General features: G+C 40.2%; 1 long non-coding RNA gene across 2 annotated transcripts in view; it reads right to left on the reverse strand.

Annotated features, from left to right (window-relative positions):
• Positions 1–6,831, reverse strand: part of LOC110295484 (uncharacterized) — a 32,228-nt gene extending 25,397 nt beyond the window's left edge. For both annotated transcript variants that reach the window (XR_003836747.1, XR_003836748.2), the window contains exons 1-3: positions 6,645–6,831; positions 5,119–5,317; positions 791–864 (exon numbers count right to left, since the gene is read on the reverse strand). This is a non-coding gene — a long non-coding RNA (uncharacterized LOC110295484). The remainder of the gene's footprint in view (positions 1–790; positions 865–5,118; positions 5,318–6,644) is intronic.
• Between the last annotated feature and the right edge of the window lie 8,970 nt (positions 6,832–15,801).

The raw sequence follows: 15,801 nt of genomic DNA on the forward strand, positions 1-15,801 counted from the left end.
CCGGTAGATTTCATGCCCACAGCAATCATTGTGATCATAAGTTTATTTTTTATATGCATTGTCTTCTGAAAGACGATGGACTGGTCAGAGGGTCCTAGTCCTTCATGGTCTTAGACCTCACACTCTGATGCCAGTGTTTACCCAACACTGAAATGCTGGCTGTCACTTTCCATTTCTTTTACCTGACCCTTAAGAAAAAGAAATTACACAATGTTGGAAACACTTCTCCATTGAAAGAAATACCTTAGCATCTAAAGCATTGCCACATTTAAACAGTTGCAACTTAGCATTAGCAAATCCAGGAACAAATTTGCATTCTTTAAGGTCATCTGAATTGATTATGAGAATGAGATCCATTTTCAGTCTGTTTATTCACTTCGGTTTCCAAGCCAACCATATTGAAAGCTAGACTCACATGTGTGGTACTTAAAGCAGGGTGGCAGCATCCTTTGCAGACCACGTTCGATGACTAGTGCTTCATGAAAAGCCTCTTCCCCTACTCCTCTTTAGAACCGTAATACCCACAGTGAAATGGTAGCAAAGGCAGATGAAAGTCACTCTTCCTGCCTCACAAAGCTATCACAGCCTTGGAGTTGGTAGTTCCCAGGTCTCCGATGCTTTGCAGGACCATTATTATTTTATTGCTACCATTGCACATGTATCTTGAACAACGTGTATCAAAATACAACACATGCCACCAATCGGTAACTGGACAAGCAAGGTAAAATCAGAACTCTATGACCTAATCTTATGGAACTGCCTACAACTGGCCTCCTCTTCAGTTACTTACCAAGAATCCAACAGTTGCAATTGTGAGAGGCCATTGAAGAACATGATAGCAAATCCATATTCAGTCTAAACAATCTAGAAAATATAACAGAAAACAGCAAACTACTGTATGAATGTGTACAGACTTTTTCACTAATAAAAATGAAACTGTTGGTGCAAATTCTAGCTTTGCATCTTCCTATTCATACCACTTTTAAAAATTATTTACGTCGCCAGGCGGTGGTGGCGCACGCCTTTAATCCCAGCACTTGGGAGGCAGAGGCAGGCGGATTTCTGAGTTCGAGGCCAGCCTGGTCTACAAAGTGAGTTCCAGGACAGCCAGGGCTATACAGAGAAACCCTGTTTCGAAAAACCAAAAAAAAAAATTATTTATGTCACTAAATCTATTTCTTTACAAATAAAAGATATGGCCATAGGTTCTTCCTAGGGTACTGTCAAGCTGAAATCAAAGTACTATAGGTAGGTGCTTAGTGCTGAGTTTAGTAATGGGACACACTTAAAATAGAGTGGGCATTTTAATTATCAAGTATACAATTGTTTGAAAACACATCTGACACAAAAGATAAATGGGTAAAAGAATGCCAGTAGTGGGAGAAAATCTACTCTGGCCGTGGATATGAGATTCTAGTAAAGAATGTCTTTAGATGACCTGAGATGGCTTTTGAACATGAGTGGGGGGAAGATGTGAAGCATAAAGTTAAAAGGTACGCAGCGATAGATTGCTTTTCCTAGAAGAGCATCATGAAATAAAACTTTTATTTCATGTGTCTGGATGTTTTACCTCCATCTTTATTCATACACTATGAGCATGGCTGGTGCCTGCAGCGACAACAATGGACATCGGATTCCCTGAAACTGCTGTGACAGGAGGCTCTGCGTTACTAGGTGGTGGCTGAGAATCGAACCTAGGTCTTCTACAACAGTAGCCAGTACTCTCAACCACTGAGCCATCTCTCCACCCCCACGTAAATATTTTTAATCAGTATTATTTGAGAGTCTTTGTTTCATTTTAGTGCATGAACTAAGTCTGTTCTAAAGTTATTACATGCATTTATTAAGTATTAAAAAAAAGAAGATGTATCCTATTCTGAAAGACCCATGTTTTCCCAGTCCCGACTAGCAGAAACCAGGAGCTTTCCATTGGTATTCACATTTGGCTTTGGATTTAAACACAAATACCATTTACGTTCATTAATTTTTGTCTTGATCTTGCTTTCATGACTGGTCTGGCTTTTCTCATGGAATTCCAATAGTACTGGGGAAAGTCGCATTCTTGGTAGGTATTTTTTTTTCAAAGACAAATTCATAGCAGAGTTTGCAAATCTCTGCAAAGACGCCAGATAAAGGATCAGGCTTAACAACAAATATGGCTGAATAAAGACCTTGTACAACTGTGCCATGGGGTCAGAGGTGGATAGAAGCTTGTGTAGACAAGAGGGCAAGTTTCTCCATGCCACCCATTCACCCTCAGCTTCCTGTTGTGGGCTGATTACATCCTATGCCTTACCTAGATTGTAATGGGGGGAAAGTGCTTAACTAAGCCTAAGCCGAGTTGTAGTCATCAGTTTTCAAATGAGTCATAAAGAGGAAGTGTCTTTACGGCATACAAAGACATTCTCATAGCCATGGCTCTGTTTCCTGTCTGTGACAGCTGAGAACGCTAGTGGAGTGGCTCCTTAGTTCTACATTAAGATCACTCTGGTGATCTTACCCAACCTTCGGCTTTATTGCCCAGATTCCTATAAACATCCCTGAACTTAGGGCTGGGGGCGGAGGGAGAAGGCTCAGTATATAAAGCACTTGTAATATACCCATGTAAGATGCTAAGTGTAGCTGTGAACGTTTGCAACCCTTCTGATGGGGATAGAGATACAGAGACAAGTGGGTCCCTGGAGCTCACTGGCCAGGTTGTCTAGCTGAACTCATAAACTCCTAGTGAAAGAACCCCTATCGAAAATAAGCTGGAGAAAGACTGAGGAAGACACCTGACATAAATACACATGATCACATACACACATGTATATCTGCAAGCACACACATACACACACACACACACACACGGATAGGCTCTCTAAGGTTATAGTCCCCCAATAGCTTGACCCACTAAAAGCAAAACCAACCACAGCATCTTCAATTTTCCCCTAATTTTTTATTGTTTAGATCCTGAACCCCTCCATTCCTTCCGGTACACACTCTGAGATTCTCTCAGCTAGTCAAGCTTCTATAGTCTTCTTCATTCACCAGTAATGAATCAACTTTCACCAAAACTTCCTCATCTACCAAGCATTCCCAGTTTCCATTGGTGCTGCCCTGCTCCAAGGGAGCTTGACTTCTCACCTGAACCTGTAAATGGCTCATGACCAGTCTCCAGTGCTCCTATCTCTTTTTGATCCAACTCAACATCACAGTCAGTTATCACATCATGAAAACTCTTATGATGCTTCAAACATATCACATGCTCCCACCCCCACAGTGAACTAGGAACACTTAGCCCTGCGGTCAAGGCAATTCTTATCTTTCTAAGCATTCACCTCCCCAGACTCTGGTGTTCTTATCTATGTTCCATTCAGACCAATCATAAATACCTACTGTCAACCTTGCCCTTTGGCTATGCTCCTCTACAATGGTCTTCTAGAGCATTTTTGAAGTTAATGAAGCACCAGGCTGTCATAATGGCCACTACTTTGGCCATCCACTCTTCCTTGGCTGATTCTCTTTCTTGCCTCACTCTTTGTAAGTGTTTTCTTCCTTTCCTCTCCTAGACTTAATGCATTGAATGTTACAATGTTTGCCCTTTCCCATACCTTCTGTTTCTCTCATTATAGAGGCAGACCCATCTTTAGAGTCTGACCTGAACCTGTATGGCATCCTTGAGAATGCAACCCATGAATAGCCAATGTCCTTGAAACATAATCTACCACAAACCACTGGGCCTGGTTACTGCAGTTTAAAATGAATAGGAGGAAAAACAATATGAACTAACCAGTATCTCCAGAGCTCCCTGGGACTAAACCACCAACCAAAGAAAACACATGGTGGGACTCATGGCTCTAGCTGCATATGTAGCAGAGGGTGGCCTAGTTGGTCATCAATGGGAGGAGAGGCCCTTGGACCTGTGAAGGTTCTATGCTCCAGTATAGGGGAATGCTAGGGCCAGGAAGTGGGAGTGGATAGGTTGGTGAACAGGGGAAGGGATAAGGGGTTGGGGAGGGGAAACTAGGAAAGGGGATAACATTTGAAATGTAAATAAAGAAAATATCCAATAAAAAATGGGAAAAACCCAAAAAATTAAATTAAATTAAATTAAATTAAATTAAATTAAATTAATTGGTGCATCTATTCTGAGACAATGCTTCCTATGAACAAGCAAATCTCAGCCAATGATCTCCAACAAGAAGTGGCATAGGTCCTTTGGCTTGAAGACTCCTTGCTGGGCTTGGCACTGCAGCTTTAGATCACAGTTCAATTGCAGTTGATTGCAGAATCTCCCAGGATGCTCTCAGCTAGTTTTCCCTCTCTCCCTTTCTGTTGGAGCCAGGCTTGCCTGTCTCCTCAGGACCACTCCAGCATTTCTAGTTTCCCTTCTCATTTTCTCATTCATCATTTCTATAACCAAATGCTCATGTGTTTAGGACACTCTTGGACAGCCTTTACATCTGTTTCTTGACTTTTGTACCATCTCGGTTCCGGAAGCAAATCACAATAAAGGGTGGGGGTGGGGATCTAAAATGTACTTGTCTGATTTCGCTTAAGCTTGCCCTCTATCATATTCTTAAGAGTAATGTGACCCTGGTTTCATCAGAAGATGGAGACACTGAGCCTGTCTAGAGAACAGACAAAAATCATCACAGGTCAGAGAAAGCTGTAGTACTGTCCTTCCCCCTAGTCCCCAGAGTAACCGCTGTTTCAATGTTATGAACATACAGCAGGACAGCTATCGCTGTGCACTGGTAGATGATATAGATAGCACGAACTTGCTATCTTTTGCCCCATCTTAACACCAGACACAGAGTGATCGCGTTACACACATCTGAACAGGTGAATAAGCATTTTTTTTTATGATGACTTCCTCTATCCAACAAGACTTTTCAGAAAAATGTGCCTTCGTTAAAAACACCTGTTAATTTGGCCATCATTAGAAGCCCATGTAATCCTGATTCAGCTAATTGCAAACAGGATTCCTTCATCTCTCTGTGACTCAATTTCCTCTTCAAGAAATTGGAGATAATAGTGTTAACTCATAGAGTTGTTACTAGATAATAGGTAATTAAAATACATCAAGTGCTTCAAATAGTGCCTGCCATTTGTTAAGTGCTGTATTAGTGTTACCCAATAGAATGCACGGTCTCTTTCAGCTTCTTGTTGGGTCTTCTGGAGTGTGGTCATGACAGGGTCCCTTTTTGTGGACGCTCCATAGCGTCAGTAATAGTGTCAGGCCTTTGGGCCTTCCTTTAAGCTGGATCCAACTTTGGGCCTGTCCTTGGACCTTCATTTCCTCAGGCTCCTCTTCATTTCTATCCCTGCAGTTCTTTCAGACAAGAACAATTATGGGTCAGAGTTTTGACTGTGGGATGGCACCCCCCTCCCTTACTTGATGCTCTGTCTTTCTGCAGGAGGTGGGGTCTACAAGCTCCCTCTCCCTACTGTCTGGCATTTTATCTAAGGTTCCTCCCTGTGAGTCCTGAGAGTCTTTCACCTCTCAGGTCTCTGATACATTCTGGAGGGTCCCCTTAACCTCCTACCTCCTGAGCTTGCATGTTTCCATTCTTTCTGCTGGCCCTCAGGGCTTCAATCCTTTTCCCTCGCCCAATTCTAAATCAGGTTCTCCTCTCCACCCAACCCCCATCCACTTCCCCTCCCAGATCCCTCTCGCCCTCCCCACTTGTGATTGCTTTCTTCTCCCTCCCAAGTGGGACAGGGGAGTCCTCACTTAGACCCTTCATCTTATTGACCTTTTTGAGTTCTGTGGACTGTATCTTGGGTATTCTATACTTTTTGGCTAATATCCACTTATTAGTGAGTACATTCCATGCATGTCCTTCTGGGTCTGAGTTACCTCTCTCAGGATGATATTTGCATCCAACCAATGAACAGAAGCTGCTGAGCCCTGTGGTTGAATTAGAGAAAGGCTGGAAAAAGCTGAGGAGGAGGTCGACCTTGTGTAGGAGGACTAGCAGTCTCAACTAACCTAGACCCTGGAGATTTCTCAAACACTGGATCACCAACTAGGCAGCATATAGCAGCTGATATGAGACCCCCAATACATATACAGCAGAAAACTGCTAGGTCTGGATTCAGTCAGAAAAGATGCACCTAACCCTCAAGAGACTGGAGGTCCCAGGAAGTTTAGAGATCTGGTTGGTTGGGTGGTGAGGGCAGGGTCGTACACGAGGAGACAGGGGGTGAAGAGGAGGTATGGGATGTGGAACAGTCAGAGGGTGGATGAGCGGGGGATAAAATATGGAGTGTAAAAATAAATGAATAATTAAAGAAATAAATGACCAAAAAAGGAATGCACAGTTTCCCATTTACTAGTCAGAGCCCACTAAAAAACTATCAACATCTCTATTGCCTCATCTGGCATTTTTGTGGGTTCTGAGCTCTGACTTTGGGTCATCAGGCTTTACCCAATGACCCAACTCCACAGTCCCAATAATAGGTCTTAGTTATTGGTCTCTAACCCTCACATTAAAATATTTTATCTCTAGCAATAAAGCAAAGTAAATAATTGAACTGTGAAAAGACATAGGTCCCTTGACACATAGTAGTAACATTCGGGGAGGATTTTAACCATCTGAGTTGGTTGTAGTACATTTCAGTTTCCATCCCTCCAGGATGTCTTGGGACACACTCACCCTTTCCTAAGTTCGGCTAAGCATATGAAGGAGAGTGAAGTGGCAGTCATTGGTTACACTCCCCTCTTGCTTGAAGCACCTAAAGTCTCTGTTCCTGGGTGGGTGGTTTCCTGTCTGTGTTTGGTTTGAACCGGTTCCAGGGCTTGTGGTTTGGGCCAGGCTTCTGCTCTGCACTATCATCCTGAAGAGTGTTTAACCATGGTGTTGATTTTGCAATGGGCACATGACGTCAGCCTTTCTCAAAGAGAAACATGGGATCCTTTCATGCTCTGGTTTGCACGTTTTTCAGTTTTCCTTCTCATGCTAGGCAGTTCGCTCAAGTGGAGTAGTCATGCTTCGCAAATGTACACATATTCCATCCTCAGAGACGACAAACAGTTTGAGTACAAGAATCACTCATTAGAACAGAAAGCTAACCGAAGCATCTAGCAAGATAAAGTTAAGACAATATGAGGAGAATATGAGTTTGCCATGGAACTAAGACAGAGGGAATATAAAAAGTTGTGAGTATAAGATTATCAAGCAGACATGGAAGAAACAAACACCCTTTGTACTGTGGTTTCCTTGACCACTGATTTAACAAGAATATTTCTTTCATGATAGTTTGGATAGACACTTCAAGTTTACAATTCAACTCTTTAGGAAAAATATATCTGGGAGGAGATAGTATTTGAGAACACGGTATCTATCAGACATTATTTATATCTTAGCATTAATCTGCATAATTCTCCTTCGCTTCCTTCTTCTCTCCACATTGATAGCTATATCAAAATATCATGTGATATATAAGGAGTCTGAAATTTTACTTATTCATCAGGTATATGCTATAAATTCACTTTCTGTCAGTTACTATTCTGATTATACTATATGCCTTAGAAACAAAAACTAAATCAAATAGTTTTCCCTGTCTGAGGTAAAGAACATACCATATGAAACTATTTTGAACCATAGTGCTCAAATCCCACTGGTGGTTTTTTAATTACTGCCTTAAAGATTAGTGAAGTTTTTCTGAAAGCCCTCAGGCTAAAAGATATTGCCCAGCCTTCACCCATCCTCCTTGACATGGACAGTATCCTCTCACCACAGAGCTGTACTGTCCAGCCCTGTAGTATGAACATGAAACAAAACACGGTATTCTATTTCCTCCACTGGTCAGAAGAAACCCAAGTTTCTTGGAACTGTGGAGGCTTAGCAAGGAAGTGTAGGCGAGGCAGGAGGTGGGCACAGCAGAGCACAGTAATGCAAACACAGACACCAGGGTGCTCATTCATTCTCCTGCATTTCTGCATCTTGATAATCTGGCCACTTCCCACAGACTGCCTCATTTGGCATAAGCTCCTCTATTATGTAGGAAATCGCTGACAATAACAGCTAAGACTTTGTATTACCTGAAGAAATAGAGTGTTGTTGGATTCCAGGAGAGAGCAGGTAGCTGATTCAGTTGAAGAGCTGTGAATAATTTTTTAAACGAATTATCTTCTACAAAATTGTGGTAAGCATTGATACCTTTGCCTAGAGAGAACTTGTCTGCTTAAACAGCTCAAAATGCCTTGTGGCAACCATGAGCTCAAAGCTTTAGAGCCATTCCTTTGTTCCCAGATTAACAACAACAACACACAAAAAAATTGACATATACAATTTAAGGAAAGAGCCTATGGCACAGTGCTGCTTATCAGAGTCCTTGTCACAAACAGGGAATCCAGTTTATGAACTCATTTTGCTGATAACAAGACTGATGCCCAGGAAAATACATAATATACATATTTATCTTAGGGCAAAGTGACTCTAAACTAAATAAACCCTGAGCAAGTAGAAGTCTCAACAGCAACAAAAGAAAATGCAAAAAATGAGGTATATGCTTAACAAAACCTAAAATATAAAAATCTGAACTCAAGATCAAGTAGTAAACTGATTATTTACTTTATATAAAAGGAACATGGATTCAATCTCTTTAAATAATAAGTACTTGATGTGTTTAGTACAGTTTCACTACTCCGTATTTTCATTTCTTTTTCTGGTGTGTGAGATGGGTTCTTACTATGCACCCAAGCTGATCTTGAACTCAGGACCATCCTGCATTATTATTCTCTATGGGTGTTGTGATTGCTAATATGAGCTGTCTTTACTTCTCCAAATGTTGCCTACCCACAAACATTGAAAGCAATGCTTCCTAGCCTAAGTGAGTCACCGCAGTCCTCCAAAGAGGCAGCCAAGGTGTGAGACTCACCACTGTGAAGGTGACATACAGACCCTGTGCACGGAATAATCAGTTGTAAAGATTTAAATATAAAAGTGACACTGAGATTTTGGACAAAAAGTTTTGACTACTGAACAAAAGGAAATCTGATTAAATATTCCTAAGAATGGAAACTGCAGAAGAAACAAGATATAATGCAGAAGTTGATGTGTCTAACAGCTCTATGTTAAAGGGCAGGATGTTAAAGGGCAGAAGCTCAGGTGACAAGGTGATGTGACAGTCTAATGTGGAAAAGAAAGGGCTCAGGTTTGGGTGACTCCCAATTCTAAGTACCAAAGGCTGTGACTCATCTGTCTCCAATGTCCATCTGTGATCTCTGGGTGACATGGAGGAACCCTAAGGGGAAACGAAGGTCATAGTATAGATTTTGTTAGCTCGTTCTTCCAGCTTTCCAGGAAAGACTTAGCTAATGTCAGGACAGCAGCTCCTAGAAATTCTGAGGAATTTCCTGCACTCCTATGTAAGTCAAAGAGATCTATGACCACGTCACTCCTTTCCTGTGTGGCCCTTGTCATTGGATTCTGCTCGTTTCTCAATCAGTGCAGTAAAGACCATGCACATCCTATCTTTGAGTGCTACTTGCTTCCCCGGGGGCATCTATCCTTGCATTGCGACATCAAGTAACTGTTCTCGCATTCTTATAAACAAGTTTCATAAAAGAAAGAAGAGCTAGGCTACGTTCATAGAATGAGACCAGGAGAGGGGGAAGTTGGTCCCCTATAATGACAAGTGCTGATAACACAGCCATAGAAGTCCAATGCAGCTACATTTTTTTTTCATGAATGTATCATGCAAATTTCAGATTCTCATTGAATTTTTCTAACTCTGGAGCACGCAGAGACTATGAGATCTGTGAACCAGTAATCAAAGGCTTTGGCAGCTGCTGCATGCCTGTTATTAGTTAAATTGGAGGTGGCATGTGGGTTTTAACTCGTAAGTCAATTCTAACCAGTTGGAAATGACAATTTAAAATGATGATTCTGAGCCTGCATGTGTACCTCAGGGGAAGTACTCAGGTGGCCTATGACAAAGAAGGGCACAGTGGTGACATTAGGCTATGGTTTTGACCTGAGAGGCAAGCGCTCTGCTCTTGTTTCTGCAGTGCTCTGAGTTACAAAATACTTTGCTCTGTAAGTGACTCAGAGGACAGATAAAGGGTAAAGAAACCAAGAATTTATACATTTAAAGCTATCGTGTTAGAACAGCTCAAAGCGAAGTATATCTTATATAATGGCCATGGCCATCAGAGTAATGTTATTCTCCTTGTGTAAAATATGGTAGAAGTAGAAAAGAAAATATACAATACATTAAAATCTGTTTCTCAGGCAGTATAATTATGATTTAACATCCAAATAAATGTGCAGTGAGAAAATCAAAATAGTTTGTTGCACAAACTCTCATTTTCTGCATCAAGGAATTTGCAAGTTTTCACTGGGTTATGTCTTTCTTGAATATAAAATCTGCATTTAAAAAAAAAGCTAATGCCTCATTGGTTGTTTCTGTTCTAAGTATTGTCAGAAACTGTCCTAAGTGTTTCACAGATATTTTAAATTGTCCAAATTTGTATACATTTCATACCATCATAAACAAAATTATATACAGAATTACAATTATAGAAATATATCTGTGATGAGCGTTATCCCACTTCACAGAAAAACTGTGGTGAAGAGAATTAATGTGGTCCAAAGCCAAGGGACAGAGATAGAATTTGAATACATAGAGTTTAGCTGCCGACCTCACTGTTCTGCACAGCATGCTTGCTCCAGTATTTTTCTAAGAAGGCCTCCTTAACGTCAGGTCATTAAGTCACCATCACCAACATATCTGTCATCCATACAGACAGATGACCTTATCATACACTGCAGGCTGGGAAAAATTCAAACAATGATCCAGCCTCTAACTGTGAGATTCAGTCACACCTCTGGAAGAGTCCATATTTTTGTATTTAATAGAAAAGAATAACTCAACGTCACATAAATTCTGGCTATCTCTTGTCATTGGTCATAGATATGCATGCTGCCTGTCTTTCTAGATCTCCAAACCAAAGAACAGGACTGGCAGCAGACTGGTTGCTTCCACAGAGGCTTGGGAATAATAACAGCATCACTAGCTACTGTAGCCTGAAACTGAGTATAGAGAGGTCAAAAGCCAAGAGCAGAGGAACAAGAAGCAGTTAACTCCTATGGTTTTAAATAAAAGCTTTATATGACAATGATATTAGTTAGTTGCAGGATCTTCTTCTTTTATTTAAATTTAATTTTCTGAAAATGTATATGAAACAATTGCCAAGTTCTAGGTGACAATTGATCTTGACAGATAATTTCTTTCTAAATCTATTTTAAGATGTTTCATCATTACGTTTGTCTTTCTTTTCAATAAAGAGAAATTAAGGCAAAGACATAAAAGGTAGCAGAGTATACTTCCACAAACAGAAGTTGAAGTCATACTAAAGAAAATTCAATTTAAAAAATCAACTGTGATGTGATGAATCCCACATAAGTTTATTTAATACGACAAAGGTAAATATCCCAGTATAGAAACAATGTACAAATTGTCTCATGAGAAAATGACTCTTGTTGGTCTTGTTAAACCAATGATCATAAGCTTCAGACTTTCATCTGAATCATCACCAGCTATACACTTGTTCAAGGAACTATTCATGCCATTAAACATAGTCAGTTATAACATAGACTAGACTGCAGATAAATTTCAACTCAGAGCTCTAGCACAGTGTTGGACTATCTAGAAAACAGGAAAATCTCCAGAGATAACATCAAACCCCCAAATCAAGCCACATAAGAGGAGGTGGAAGGGAGAGAGATAGGGCAATGGGTTGGTTCTACTATGGTTTGAATGCTTGTGTCTGTTTCCCTCTCAGAATGCATACACTGAAATCGTAACCATTTAAATGGTATCTACCAAAATGTATATGTATATGTTTGTGTATGTGTGTGTGTGTCTGTGTCTGTATATATCCATATATATATATATATATATATATATATTGTTAATAGTATAACTTGGATAATATATCACTCAAATCCTTCTCAAATCCTTATGAAGACTAACTATTCCATGGCATTTATTATATTAACATGGTAACTTAAGTCTCAACCAATTGGGTGAGCCAAAAGCAAAGAAAAATGTTTGGAAATAAAAGTAACTATAATTAGTAACAGATTATGATTATCTAAAAAGATATATAAAAGAATTTGTAAGCACAATTTAAGAATTACTGAGTTAGAATTACAATATTGGAAACAATATCTATTATAATATTAATATGGGAATTAGAATTGGGCTATAAAGATGCCACAGTGGCGAACAGTGCTTGCTGCTTGTCCAGATAACCTAAGTGGTTCCCTGAATCCATATGAGGCAACTCACCATATCTAGGTAACTAGATAGAGCTCAGAGGGATCCAAGGCCTCCTTGTGATCTCTGTGGAAACCTCCATACACAGAGAGTACATATAAATACATATAGAGCCTCTGATGAGCTCATTTTGAATTTTCTAAATGTAAATTACCCCAAATCAATGTAGGGAATGGTGACAACAGGGATGGTGACAAATTACTAGTGAAAGCATAAATGTGGAGGCTTGGCATGGCGTGTGCCATACTATTAAGAGACCATCTTGAGATAACCATAAGTGGGCCAGAAGAACTATAACTTGTTTCTTTTGCTGGGAATCCTACTTGAGTACAAAGAATCCTTCTAACTAATCAAATAAAAGTTTCTAAAGCCTTCTTATATTAATAATAGTCAATAATACTTTGCCTTATCAAACTACCCTCTAAACATGTGACTCTATACACACGTCAGCTCTCCATCCTCATCAGAGAACCTTTGTGTGATGGATAGCAACATGGCAACTCTCAGCTTGTCAAAATACAAGAACAAGTGCCTGTAAAGGGCTCAGTCATTAACAGGGTATCTGTATCATATTTTCCTTCCCCAAGGATCAGATAGCAGAACAAAAAAATAAGAAAATACTGTAAGAGCCAGAGGTTTGAAGGAGCCATGGTGAGAAAGTATCTTCATCCTTAAGGTTGTCATCATAAGAACTTAGCTCAGGAATTTTAGCCTTAAGCATATCCTAAGCCATTCATGACACAGACTGTCCAGGAAACATCCTAAGAGATATCAATTAGTAGGAACTGAGTTGTCCACAGAAAGTGAACGTGTGGTTGATGAAGGTTTATTTCCACCCTAAAGATATCTACTCATGAACCTGCTTATAGGGCAATATCTTACATATGTGACTTCTTTGAGTGTTGTCTAGCAGTTAGGTTGGGAGGGAGGGCATTCAACAAAATCAAAATTTAAAATGTAGCTCCTAGACCTTGAGTCCTTATGCTTCTTGAGGCTCTAGTCTGTGTTTTACCACAAAGGGTAGCTCCCTTTCCTCCTCACAGTCCCAAGGATAAAGTCATTTTCTCCTCTTGCCTACTTTGGCTTCAAGAGAGTGATACATTTCCTCATCTCTTAGCCAGGGATTTTTTGTTTTATCTACAGATACCTAGTTTCAAAGAAAGCAATAAACAGCTTTCCTCCACTGTCTTTTCTTTGAACTTTCATCTTCCAGATTAGAAATTATAAAGATTAAGAAATGATTACATCATTCTTATTGACCTAAGACCTGTGACTGTCATCTTGTAGGAAATAGAACAGGCCTGTCTGAGTGATGTGACGTAATCCTTACTCAGCTCCATTTATGCTTCTCTTCTTTATGCACGAACGATCCGTGACATTGACAACTCTGATTTTTGACCCATTAATGACCTGTAAAACTAATTTACTACATTTGGACCAACATTTTTTTTTTTGCAAAAGAAATAAAATAGATTAGAATAAGAAACATGTTACAGTTCAAGGAGCTGGAGCCAATGTTTGTTTCAATTTATGTGTGAATTGAATTCACACATACATTCACTTACAAGTTTTCTTGATAGCAACTTGATCATTCCCATTTGCAACTACTCATGCTTTCCTCCAGCCCCTTAGTGGCCTCCTCAGTCAACTTGTAGGACTGCTGCTCTCCATTAGTCCATCTTTCTTTCTTCTTTCCCAAGCTGATCCAACTCAAGGTGCCTTATGTATTATTGAGCATGCTCAGAAGGAGGTCTTCACTGTCTCTCTGTCTCTCTGTCTCTCTGTCTCTCTGTCTCTCTGTCTCTCTCTCTCTCTCTCTCTCTCTCTCTGTCTGTCTTCTGTCACTCTCTCTGTCACTCTCTTGTCTCTCTGTCTGTCTCTCTGTCTGTCTCTGTCTCTCCTCTCCTCTCCTCTCCTCTCCTCTCCTCTCCTCTCCTCTCCTCTCCTCTCCTCTCCTCTCCTCTCCTCTCCTCTCCTCTCTTTTATGGTCACCTTTTCCTGGGACCTGTGACATCCTCACCACTCCATTATTCTCCTCTGGAAACCATTCCTGGAGGACTCTGAGCTCAGTGCTTCCCATGAAACACCTCACACCCTTCTTAGAACCATGGCAGAATGCTTTCTTCTGACAATGTGTGATTCTCTCAGTTCAAAGGCTTTTGGGTGTTTACTTGTGGTGTTTCTTTATAGCACATATAATATCTAATAGAAATGTGATCCTCCAGGCTAGGGCTGCCAGTTTCTATGAAAGGATATTAACTCCATAGAACTGCCTCTGGTGGTCGTCACCTCTAGTCATCTGTACTATTCAGGTCTAGAAATGAGGCCAGTCTAACTGAAGAACTAAATTTTATTTTTCATTCAATTTTAATCGATTCAGGCTGATACATATGGTTATAACAATGGCATGGTGTTGGAAAGAGAAACTACTGAATTGAAGTCATGTAATGGGCCGAGGAGAAGGGAAGGACCCTTTATGGATGATATTGCCACACAAGCTTACACTTTTCTCAGCAATTTTATACAATTGCTTTTGTACTGTACAGTTGCAAATGTCTGTAAATGTGCAGTTGATGAGTTCTGGCCTACATATATGTCTTATAACGACTATAATAAAAATGTATCCTTATCCCCCAATGACTCCTCCCCCTTTTCCTGGTCCCTGTCAAACAGTGATCTGGTTTCTTTCATTCCTATTCTGTCCCATTTTCGAGGACCTCGTGCAGATGATCAGATACACGCAGTCTTTTGCCTCTTGTATCTTCCAAGAAGCACAATGATGCGTTTGTTCGTGTGCCTGCTATTGTATAGCTCTGCTTCTTATTACCCAGTCATATGTCATTATAGACATATCCTATGGATAACTTTCATATGTTTGCACACTGTCCCTGGATGGCTCTTCATAAGTTCATTTAGCTTATTTTGAAGTCATGTTTTTAAAATTTATTCTTTGAGAGTTCCATAAATATATTTCTGTCATTTAGCTTCCCTTCCCCCAACTCCTTTAAGACCCTCCCCACCTCTCTACCTACCCAACTCCATGTTCTAGATCATTCTTAAGAAACAAACAAACAAAAAAAAAAAACCCCACACATTAATGAAAATAGAACAGTGGATTCCAGTTTGTGTTGGGACTACTCCTGGGCATCAGGCCTGCCTAGGGTTAAGGTTAATATGTCTACTGTAACTCCACTGAAGAAAACTGCCTTCCCCTGTCCTGGCATCAACTGATTTCCATATGTTGCCTTTACCCCTGGAAAATCTCTTGGTAATATTTGGTCTTGTGGTAAATATGTATGAATAAAATGAACTTCCAAACTGTTCACTAAAACTGACTCTGCATCATTACCATCATTTGGCATTGTTGGACTCCTGATTCTGAGATCTTCAGTGACACATCCTGCAATATGAGTGGCCTGATGACCGTGATGCACTTTTATACAAGTTGTGTTATCTTGTTAGTTAAGTGTCAAATTATTTCTAAACTATCATTCTCTTCATAGTTAATCAAGCTATTATTTCTCA

The sequence above is a fragment of the Mus caroli genome, unplaced genomic scaffold (genome assembly GCF_978045245.1).
Source record: "Mus caroli unplaced genomic scaffold, Mus_caroli_1 scaffold_4, whole genome shotgun sequence".
NCBI lineage: Eukaryota > Metazoa > Chordata > Mammalia > Rodentia > Muridae > Mus > Mus caroli.